Source organism: Ambystoma mexicanum, chromosome 9 (genome assembly GCF_040938575.1).
Source record: "Ambystoma mexicanum isolate Mex_15411 chromosome 9, UKY_AmexF1_1, whole genome shotgun sequence".
NCBI lineage: Eukaryota > Metazoa > Chordata > Amphibia > Caudata > Ambystomatidae > Ambystoma > Ambystoma mexicanum.
The window spans coordinates 933,526,050-933,538,474 of NC_090931.1; positions in this window are offsets into that span (position 1 = coordinate 933,526,050).

Sequence of the window (12,425 nt, forward strand, 5' to 3'; positions counted from 1 at the left end):
CGGGACAGAATAGGAGGTAGGGGCAGAATAATAGGAGGTACATAATAAGACAAAGTTAGTCAGATGCACAGAATAGGAAGGAGACAGAATAAGAGAGAGAAAAATGAGAGAGACAGACTATGACAGAATATGAGGTAGAGACAGAATAGGACAGAAGGGGAGAAAAGGAAAGAATAGGAGGGAGAGATTAAATAGAGGAAGGGCAGAATAAGAGGAGAGACCGATTAGTACATAATAGAAGGGAGAGACTAGGTTTGAAGTGCGTAATAGGTGGAAGACTTAGAACATGAGGAAGATATATTAAAGTATAGTAAGAGAGATCCAGAAGAAGGAGAGACAGAATGGTGGATATAATAGGCAGAGACAGAGCACAAGGCAAATAAGAGACAGCCATAACTGGAAAGGAGGGGATACAGAATGAGCGGGAGAGACTAAGAGTGAGAGAGAGAGGACAGAGGGAAGAACTGAAAACAAGGTTGAAAGCAGACAGAAGATTGGGAGAGATTAGAGATAATCGGAATGAGTGAAAGTTAAGAGACAGCAAATGCGGGTAACAGTAAGTAAGAGAAGAGACAAAATTGTAGGGAATCTAAAAGAATCAAAATGGAGTGGGAAAAGGGAAAGAACATGCACAAAAGGGAGGAAAGAAATAGAAGAAACTGGTTAAGTGAAATAGAGAGCCAAGACAAACATTGGGTGGTGGTGGAAGCAAGAGAAATAATAGAACTGGAGAGCGAGAGGTGACAGTGTGAGAGGAAGAACTGAGATAGAAGTGTGTGACAAAGAGATAAACTGAATTTGAGGGGATGAGAAGGATGAGGGAAATAGCGTAAGTGTGAAAGCGAGAGAGCAGGAGAATGGGTGAATGAGGCAGTCAGGAGGACTAGGGAGGAAGCAGGGAAATAGAACCGGTGCAGGGAAGAAGGACAATATAGTACAGAATAGAATTAAGAACGGGAGAGATTGTGTAAGGCAGAAGGGCAAGGTAGAGGGGAGAACTAGACGAGGACAGTGACAATGTAAGGGAGGCTGGTGCTGCACTCCATTGTATAAATCCCATCTCTAGTGACTAACATTTTGGCGCTGTCTGGTTGGGACCCAAGCACTCAACCTCTGTGCCTCTGCAGTGAAACGACATGTGACGGAAGGTGGCTGGAAAAAGCTTCTGCCACAAGCCTCCGGCCACAAAGGCAAATGTCTCAACTCTCCCTCATTTGAACAGTGAGATTCTTCTTTCACTAATTGTACTAACAAAAAATGCCTGATATTGAGTTTGTGTTGCCCCATCCTTTTCACTCTTCTTGAGAGGAATGTATGAGAGTGAAGGCACTTATACTTTACTTTAATACATTTATATTGCACAGGCAATGGACCCGGAGGCTTAAGGGCGCAGACAGGACGTAACGATTAACACATAAACTCTGCAGAGATACGCAGATAACCGGAACATAAAATGGTCAAGAGGAGGATACCCGTTGCAAAAAATAGGTTTTCAATTTCCTTTTGAAGACATCCGTTGCCTCAAAGCCTCTTAACTCCAGCAGTAAATAATTCCAAGCCCTAGGGGCAATAGCAACAAAGACTCCCTTAAAGGCCTACTCAGGCCTACAACGAGGGATCATCAAATGATCCTGGTTGCTGGAATTCAATGTTCTTCCATAAATATTATTTGAAAGAAGAGCTCGGAGATAGGCAGGCATCTTACCCAGCCTACATTTCTGCATAATGACCAGTAATCGAAAAATGATTCTCGACTACACCAGTAACCTGTGAAGAGCCCGTCTTGCGGCAGAGACATGGTCTCTGCGCTACGAGAGAGACGGCCTCAGATGGGCCACTAGCTTGATATAGTAAGCACAAGATGACACCAGCCAACCTACACGAGTCTTCATGCTGAGATCTTGGTCAAAAATGACCCCCAGCATTTTAACTTTCTTGAGAGGGATAATGTTTGCACCTCCGATATGAAAGCTGTCATATGCAGGAGCCAGTTTCTGAATCATGTAGGGCGAGCCAACCACCAACAGTTCTGTTTTTTCTTTATTCAATGCAAGTTTATTATGTACCATCCAAGTCTCTATCCGGCTATAGATTTTATTGATCAGCACTTCATCCATCACATGACTACTCGACAAGGGGATGACACACTGAGTGTCGTCAGCGTAGTTTGTAAAACTCAACCCCTCATGGGCTAGCATGGCAAACAATGGGACTGTGAAAAGGTTGTATAGACATGGCGAGGTACACAGGTCATGTGGCACCCCAAACTTAATGTCAATGGGCATAGCTTCCGCTTCTTGATAGAAAACTCTGCTTTCTCGGTTACTGAGAAAGGACAAGGTCCATGGGGCTGCCATAGGAGAGAAATTTGCGAACTCCTCCAACCTGGTGACCAAGATGTGATGGTCTACCAGGTTGAAGGCTGCCGATAAATCCAATATCATAAACAGAGAACCTTCAATTTTGTCCAAACAGCCCAGTAACCTGGATTTTAGTTTTAACAGAGCTGTCTCTGTTCCAAACCCGACCTGGAACCCCTACTGATGGTCATTCAAAATAGGGTATTTATTCAGATGCTCAGTTATTTGTCTGTAAGCCACCTGGTCCAAAACTTTAAGCGGAAAAGGGGGGTTTGTGATTGGTCTAAAGTTGCAGGGCAGGTCAGTAGATAGCCCTGGCTTTTTCAGGATAGGAGTAACCCAGGCATTTTTCAAGTCCTGAGAAACAACCCCTTTTTCCAGAGATGCATTAACGAATTTGAAAATTGCTACAAGCAGTCTGGGAGGGCAGGTTTTAATAATCATGGCTGATGAGGAGTCATTGTTACATTTAGAGACCTTTAGCTGTTTGATAATGAGCACCAATTCAGCTAATCAGATAGAGGAAAAATTAAATAGGGGAATATAGAAGGGCATCTCTCAAACACCCATTCAGGGTCTTCGGCCTCTGCTCCCGCTAGTCTAAAGAAAGCAAAATCTTTATTAAACATTTTCTTTAAGGCACTTTTTCGCGTGTATCATACATATATACTTAATTACTACATGTAAGTAAAGAAAACTATTTTCCGTAAACATTTTTACCAAACTCAACTCCCCATCCTCCCCCCTGTCCCCTGCCCCTTCCCCCCTCGGGACACCAAGAAGTCTTTAGATCGGATCTCAATGGCAAAAGGTTACAAGTATTCTATTGGGGTAGCAGTTCATTTTTGTCCTCTCACTTCACTTATAAGCATCAAGGAAGGGCATCCATTGCATTTCTCTGCTTGGGGTAGTTTCATGTAGGGCCCCTGTGATACTCTCCATCTTATATAGTTCTCGTGCTTCCCGGGCCCAGGTTGACTCTGATGGGAGAGCTTGCGATTTCTAACTGATGGTGATGCAGACCCTCGATGCTCGGAGCAGGCAATGCGTCATATAAGGAGCGTGTTCCCAGCGGTCCTCCTGTTCCTCCAGGCCAAATAGCTCCAGCCTGGGGTCACACTTTCTGGTGATCCCTTCAACATTGTGGATCCAGGCCAGACCTCTTTCCAGTACACTTGTGTTTTTGGGCAGGACCACCACATGTGCCAGTAATCTGCCTGGGCACCACATGCTCTCCAGCACTGGGGGCTTGCTTGCTCATACATCTTAGATAGCCTTTTGGGACCGTACTGCCATCTGTGCAATAGCTTTATTCCATGGAGCTTATACTGAGGGGAGATGGATGTTTTGTATGCAGATTTGCACACATGAGACCACAGTCGATCAGTCATCTTCGATCCCAAGTCCTTTTGCCTTCTATTTCTGAGGGCCTCCATCTTGCTTCCTTTTGCATCAAGCTGATTTTTAAACAGCTGGGAGATGAGGCCTTTGGTCATGAGGGATACACTTATTATTTTTTGCAATGAGGTGAGTTCCCTCTTAATTCTATCTTTCCATTTCCTGACTGACAAAGCCCCTTTTAGTTGCAAATACATGAACGGTTCTAAGGGTCTGATCTGGAGTCCCGTTTCCAGTTCCTGTATGGTGATACACCCACTAGCTTTGCTGAACTGTCATTCTCTTTCCAAGCCAGCTTCATACCATCTCTGGAATTTCAGGGAATCCTGGATTCCGTCCCTTATGGGGGGCGCCCATATGTGGCTCAAGGGGGAAGGCCAAGTCGTAAGTCCCCTCATCTCCCCTTTGTTCCACCACAGCTGAAGGAGAGATCCCACCACAAAATTATCAATTGCACTCATAAGGAAAGCCTTCTTTAGAGCCCGGATCCACTCCCCCAGAGTCACCAGGCGCAGTAGGTGGTTCTCGATGGCGACCCATTGCCTTTGTCTACTTTCAAATGCAGAACCAGGGCTCTCAGCTGTGACGCTCTTTCCGCTGAATGAGAGCCTTATAAGCGATTCAATGCTTTTTCTCCTGCCACAGGAATTTAAGGAGCATGACCTTTACCTCTACAAAGTGAGATCTCGGGATGGCGATGGGTAGCATTTGGTAGTGGTATATGAGCTTGGGCAGTATTACCATTTTTATAGCATTCAGACAGCCCAGCCATGATGCTGTTAGTTTAGACCATCTCTCCAGGTCTTTTGTTATTTCCAGGAGTAGGGGCGGGGTATTCGTCTCGTTTAGCTCTTCTGGAGATTTGGCTGCATTAATTCCTAGGTACCTTAAACTCTGATGCGTGGTCAGGATTCCCCTTTTCACTGGACCCCCAGCCTCAGGGTGATTGGGCACCCTTAACCTGATGAGTATTGATTTTTCCGCATTTACCTTAAGACCAGCCCACTTTCCCAATTCTTGTATAGACTGCAGCACTTTGGGTATGGAGGCTTGGGGCTTTGCTAGGTAGAGGAGTATATCATCTGCATAGAGTGCCCGTTTGTATTCTGCGTCCCTAATTACAATTCCCCTGATGTCATTCTCGTTCCTGATGATATTAGCCAGGGGCTCAATAGACCAGGCATAGAGGAGTAGAGACAGTGGGCATCCCTGTCTGGTCCCTCTTGTCAGGGTAAATTTTCACGAGATCTTATCATTTACTGCCACTTTTCCCTTTGGGGGCCTATAAATTGCCTGGATCCTCTTACGAATCGGTCCTTGAATCCCATGCTCCTAAGCGTGGCCCAGAGGAAGCCCCACTCAACCCTGTCAAATGCTTTCTCTGAGTCCAGACTAAGAAGTGCGGTCTCCCCCTCCAACTCCCTGGAGTATTGCATGATGTCAAGGGTCTTTCAAATCGCATCTGCCACCTGCCTTCCTTTGATGAAGCCAACCCGATCTGAGTGGACCAGGCGGGGCATCATCTCTTCCATTCTTGTGGCCGGGACCCTTGCATATATTTTAGCATCTGTGTTTAAAAGTGAGATCGGCCTATAGGATTTGCATTGCATGGGGTCTTTTCCCGCCTTAGGGATAACCATTATGTGTGCCAAGGAAAACGAGGGAGGCACCTTACCAGTTTCTTGAATGTGGTTGAATAGCTCAGCCATATGTGGGGCAAGAACATCAATGAATTGCTTGTAGAAACCCATTGCATAACTGTCTTCTCCGGACGCCTCACCAGGGGGGAGTCTCTTGATTGCCGCCTCTACTTCCTCAGGAGTTACAACCGACTCTAAGAGAGCCTGTTCTTACCCTTTTAAGTGTGTTAGTTTCACCCTCTGGATGTATTTCTCCATCTCCCCCTCCTCCATATTGCACTCTGTGGTGTACAGTCGCTCATAGTATTGCGCAAACTGAGTGGCTATGTCCTCTGGGGATTGTACCACATCTCCTTCCTCTGTTTTTAGTGCTTCCCCCCGCCTCTTTTCTCTTTGGGATCTTTGTCTTGTGGCCAACATCCTATTAGCTTTATCACCCTTTTCATAAAATGTTTGTTTTAGCAATGTTAGCTTTCTCATTATGTCTCCCTTCCCCAGTGCATTGAGCTCCTCTCTTTTCCTTCTGAGAGTATCCAGGTGCTCTGTGCTATATGATCCATGGGCGTGTAGCAACTCCTCTAAGTTTGTAATTTCCCTCCTCAAACTCTCCTCCTGCAGTCCTTTTTTCCTCTTACGCCTGGCCCCTTCACCCCATTAAGTTCCCTTGTCCGCGCCCCATACCATTGCAGTGTCTAGCTCTCCATTACCATTTACTTGAAATGATTCTTCTATTACGGTTTTTAATTCCTGGGAATAGAGTTTGTCCTTTCACAGGAAATCGTTGCAGTGCCATCTCGAGCCTTGCCAATGGAGCCCATCCATTTCCAGCGCTGCTGTGACCATATCATGGTCTGACCATCCGATGGGGCGAATCACACTATCCCTTATACTAGGTTTAATTTCTTTATTGAACAATAAATAATTGATCCTTGTAAACGTGTCATGAACCACTGATCTGAATCCCTTTTTATCTGGGTTAATTGCTCTCCAGACAACTATCAGGCCCTTTTCAGTGAAGCTTGTTCGGAATCTACTGTTTTCCTCTTTGGAGGAGCCCTTCATTGTCCTCCGTGTAGCCTGTCTATCAATTTGTTGGTCAGCCCATGGATTAAAATCACCCCTATCACCTCGGGGCCTCTGCTGCTTTCTTTTATAATTGATAAGGCTTCCTCACTAAATACCCCTTGACCTTGGTTGGGGGCATATACTCCCGCAAAGGAGATATGTTGGGTTCCTCATTAGCCTTGAACTATCAACAGCCTACCATCCAGGAGAGCCTTAACTGTGGAGTTTTTAAGCCTGAGTCGTTTATTAAGTATTAGGCCTACTCCCTCCTTCTTTAAATCTGCTGATGCCCAGAACGTTTGCCCTAAGCATTTCCCCTTCAGTGGATTTTCCTCCCCTGACTTAAGCCTTGTCTCTTGTGTGACGAGGACGTCCAGTGCGGCCCTCTCCAATTCCCTCACTAGCACTGATCTCTTAGCGGGGGAGTTAAGCCCCTTGATGTTGAGAGTGCCTATTTTCAGCATTTCTTTTTCTGGATCTGTCTTAGACAACATCTTCCCCTCTATGCTGGGTCCCAACCATCCTGCGTTTCACCTTCCTCAATGCCCCTTTGCCTTGAATGAACATTCTTTCGGTGTGTTATAACTGAATCATTTTGTATGTGTCCCCCTTTATAAACTGTAACTGTAACTAAACCGTTTAACTGAACCGGAGGCATTAAAAGTGTTCTAGGTTCTTCAGGTTGAGACACCCTCTTAGAACTGAGGGCCACTAGGGTGTAAACTCGCCTCACGTTGGGGAATCCCTTTGTTGACACCACGACAAAACTGTGGTATTCACAGTCTTCCGTGTTTCATGTATACATGCTGTTTCCAAGAGTGAAAAATGTGTAAACGAGGTGTTAAATACAAAACCTCTTTTTTACCTTTTCATGGCGGCTTGGCTGGCGGGTTCAGACTTATCTTGGTATATTTTCTCCCAACTTTTCTTTTCATTCGCATGTGGGGCGGCCCCTCTGTTGTTTGGGATCCGGAGGCGTGGGCCTCCTGGGGGCCTACAGGGCCTCTGGATTCTTTATGGTCTGCCAAATGCTTCAAGACTTGCTTTGCCTCCTCAGGGGTGACCACTCTATAATCCTTGCCATTATATTCAAATGTCAGGTCAAAAGGGTAACCCCATCTGTATCAGATGGAGTGTTCAGTGTGCCAGTGGGTAAAGGGCCTGCATGCTCTTCTTTGCCCCAAAATAAAGCTTGAGAGGTCCTGAAATATTTGATCTTCGAGCCCTGGTACTCCAGATCCTGCACCTGCTTTGCCCTAAGTAAGATTTCTGACTTTTCCCTGAAGCTGTGGAACTTTACCACTATTGAGCACAGACCTCCCCAAATGCTCTTCTTCCTCAATGGACTCTCTCAATGTGGACTTTCTTGCCTCCCTCCGCCTCATATAGTTGGTTTACGATCTCCTGGACCTTTTGTTCGACCTGGAGCAGGGTTTATCCATCTTTTCCCTCAAGCCCATGCGCAAGTTTGATCTTCTCTCTCTGTTTTCCATATCGTCCATCTTAAGGGCGAGTCCTTCTTCCTTTAGCTCAATATCCACCATTCTTGAGTTTAACTTCATTTCTACCAAGTCCATATTCATCTGGTTATGTTCCAGGTTTTCCATCATCCCTTCGATACTTTCCACCTTTCCTCTGATTTCCAAGATGGATGTTTGGATGTCAGACCGTAGCGCCCTATTCTCTGCCATAATACCAGCATTGTCCTCTCTTGTGGCTGTGTTATTCATCATGAGGGCATCCGTATTTGGAGGTGATTGCTCTTGGGGTTGCTTTCTCCGGTATTGTTGCAGCCTGTCTAGGCCTTTTCTTCTGGGGCCCCGGAATGTCTACTTTCCCTCTCACTTGAGGCACCCCTATGGAGCCATCTCCATAGGCTCACTGAGTGTTTATTTCTTGAGGAGGGTTGCCTGCGAAGGAGGTCTAGCTGATACTGGGTTTGGCAGGGGGGGGGGCGTCTCGTAGCTCCTGCCACGTATTCTATTTGTTCTTTTTTTCTTCCCCCCACTTATGGGTCCCCCTGGGTTCCTCAGGGCCTGCTGGCACCTTTATCAGCACTCCGGCTCCATCTGCCACTGCCACTACCCACAGGGGGGGTTGCTGGACCTGGCGGTCACTCTCACTAGTTACTGGGAGGCTATCTCTCCCTCATGGCCAGTGGGCTTATATCGCAGTGTCACTCGGGGAGTCAACAGTGCACCTCTCACCTCCTACTTCTGTCTTCGTCGCCTTTCCTTCCTTTCTTCGTCTCCGGATCACCTGTAGTTCCTTTGTATTCATGGCATCGTGGCGCAACTGCCTGCCTTCAGGTCCCTCCTTGCTGGGTCATAGATCGGGAGACCAGGTCTCTTCCTCACCACTTTGGGCGCCGGTTTGGACAGCTAACCAGGTCTCTGGATAGCGGGGCAACCGGGGTCTGGTCACAGTGGACAACGGGGCATCAGCTGGGCAAAGACAGGTCTGGTCTCTGGATTCTCTCAAAGGGTTCCACAGCCTTTCCTCCTTTCTCCCTGAATTATTGGGATTTTTGTAGGGTTTAGTTCTGGATAGTGGTTCTGCCTGGATAGGAGGTTCTGTCTGGATAGGAGATTCTGCCTGGATATGGATCAGCTACCTCTGGCCTGGCTCTGGAGTCTGGAGTCTTGCCAAGGTGAATGTTGAATGTCTGGATGTCCTGAATTTGAATGCCCTGACTCTCTCTGTGCTTCCTCCTTTTATAAGCAGGATGACATCAGAGAATTTTTACTATATGGGCGGATATGACCTGGACATACCTCTAAAATGGGATAGGTTAGGCTGTGGATGTCGCCGCCTCCCTGTAAGCAGATTGTCCCAGGGAAGTTACATCAGTTTTACGGTGTGTGTTTTATGATGTGCTTTGTTACACCACAGTTACTTTTGCCAAAATCAGTTATGAAACAAAACTGTCAAATTTACAATTGTTGTCTTCCTGAAAATGAGATGGGCAGACCCCATATTTTACAAGGAACATGCCAGTGTAAACCCCAATTTTGTGTGATGCTGTTTTGTCCTTCTGGAAATCTTTCGCCATTTCTATGGAAACAATTTCACCTAAAATTCCACAAATGACTACACATAAGCCTAACAGTGTCAGGCATATTTCCATTAAATCTTATATCTGTGTCATGTACGCTTTACTCAGAAATGTCTCTTTTATGCCATTCATGCCCCCCACATGCTAGGAAGACCCAAATAGTCTCATGTTGCTGATACAAAAATTACATTAAAACCATTATAATTTCACATTATTGCTTATTCTGATTACAGAAATAAATGTCTTAATATAAAAAGTCTTTTAAATCAAATGTGCTGGCCTTGTTCCCAAAAGTGGGCAGTCTTTCCAACCCCCCAGCCAAATGTCTTTCACTGGACAACCTTGCACAGAGGCTGCCATGGCTTCTCCTTTGAAGTCCTTCCATTTGAATGGAGGGGATTTCACACTTCTGAGGCAAACAGATGGGTTGGAATCCCCATTTGTTCTCGGGAACATCTCTGCCATGCAGTCAGAGGCACCCTGTAATTATCACACCTTTCAGCCCAAAGAACAGGGTCCCTGCCTGTCACGGGGCGGTGTGACATTCGGCCTTTGAGCCAAACTGGTCTAACAGGAATGCCTGCCTCAGTTAGGCTCTTGAAGTTCTTTTTGTGAAGAAAAATAAAATAACACAGAGTTAAATACACCTATTTTTGCAGCCTTTCTTCCCCAAAATACAACTGTGTTTATGGGCATGTTACAGTATTATTTCCCATTTAGCTTTCATAATGTCATTTTATTTCTCTGCAAGGCAAAGTAACATAGGTTCATTTTATTTTTATGTCCATTTAACAAAATGCGGTTTTCCTCGCATTTTGCTTTCTGAAACTTTCATAGCGCTGGTCAATTTCTGTACACAGGGATATGTTCAAGAAATGGGTTCTTTGAAACTGACGCCAGGCAAAGGAAAGAAACAAGCTTCTTTTGAAGAGCTGTGCATGTGTTAATTTGTTGCAAAAGTGAACACTGGCCATGTGGGCTGAAATAAATTTCTCTGCTCTTCACAGATTTTACTTGACATAACAATGCCGTTCAGGGAGGAATGGCCCTCATTTGATGATGTTCATACTGAATATAGATGGGCATGTCTGTGTTTTACCGGAACCAAACTGTGTAATGCTAAAGATGGAAATAGCACCAGTGCAAGGCCATTTACAACACAGAACATTTTCTTATTCAGTTTGAAGTTTTGAGCTGACAGCATAGCAGTGCTGAGCCATTCTGCCTTTGAATTCCTCTTTTTGGATTCACATGAAGAAATAAATGCAGCCATTCTCGGGGTGTCTATGCTCCATTTCGCTCCATATGTGCTCAGCAGACACAGCGCAGCCATTACTTCTGTAACTGCTAAAATGCAGTTTTGTGATGCAGGGATTTCTGTTGGGCTGGTAAATGTTCCCCACATAATCCCCACTGCTTTTCCCGGGACTTCTTGTTGAGGGAGAGTAGGGCAAAGTAGGGTTCATCGGGTGGAGTTCTTCTTTCATCAGGGAGCGGTACACCAAAATCTCCTTCAATCTTTCGGTCGGATGGTGTGGAGCGACACCCCCTTTCCTTCCTTCCCTTTAAAGGTCCCCGGGGAGGTCCTCATCGCTCTAGGAGGGAATGGAATTAGTACTCTAATAGTAGATAGATAAAAACACATCATTTAGGTATCTTTCACTGACAGTCTTCCCGGAAGGTTGACCTCAATGGAACAAGGCATACATTGACATTCATCACGGGTATTTGAACATATCAGCAACAGATTACTTAAGAGGGCAAAGACATGATTTGAACTTTTACACCATGCGTTCATTATACATTTGTGCAATAACAATGAAGAAAAGTACTCCCTGTTAGATAGATATACCTATGGACCTACCTAGTCCCTTCTGCTTTTTCTTCTTCTTTCTTCTCATTCTCCAGATGTCTCCTGTATTTGATTTTCCATTGGCTCCTCAATCAGCTGCAAAGTGTGTCTGGGGTAACAACTTTTTAACTGATTAATGTGGACCCATTTCTCTTCTGACAGCTCTCCTTTGGGGATGTGGATTCTGTAGGTGACAGGTGAAATTTAGTCTACAATTTCAAAGGGACCACACCAGGAGTGGAGATCATCAGGGCAGCTGCTGTTTCTGCCTTGCAATTTGAGGCTGGGAGACATTCCACCCAGTTGGTGAACAAGCATGCCACTGTTAACATGTACTTGTTCACACTAGTGGAGCGAATCACAGGCCTAATAAAATCTGCTTGTAAATCTGACCAAGACAGTGTCAACCCCCTCTTCTGGAAGGGCGCTCGGTGTGTGAGTGAACTTGGCTGAAATTTTGCACACACAAGACACCCCTTCAAATATTGGTCGAGGTCCTGCCCCATGTGTGGCCAGTAGCAACCTCCCTCAAGATTTGTAGAGTAGTATGGAACCCCCGATGACTGGCTGTGGCCGCGACATGGGTGTGACATACCATCAGGCTTCAGAATGAGGTAGGTACCACCCACTGGTCCCATCCAAAGATGGATCTCCTTACCAACAAACCGTCTCCGTCTTGGATTCATAACATTTTGGGACACTTAATCAACACCCTGAGGTCCTCTTTCCCAATGTGATCGGTTTTCGTCAGAGGAAAGTTCACAGGGTCCTCAATGTGTTGGTAAAGTTCCCAATTATCGGAATACCCTTTTTGTGCCGTGATTAAATCAGCATCTGGGGTCTCCTTACTCCACTGGGCAGTTGAGAGTTCATTGTGAGCATTTGTCTGGGATCTGGTGACAGCAGTGACCTGGATTTCTACCAACAGGGACTCAATCACAAGGAGATCACCCTGAATGGCTCTTGTTTTGGCCAACTGATCAACCAGGTTGTTTCCAGTTTTGTCTGGCACCTCTATTCTGGAATGACCCATAATCTTTTTCCAATAGATGCTC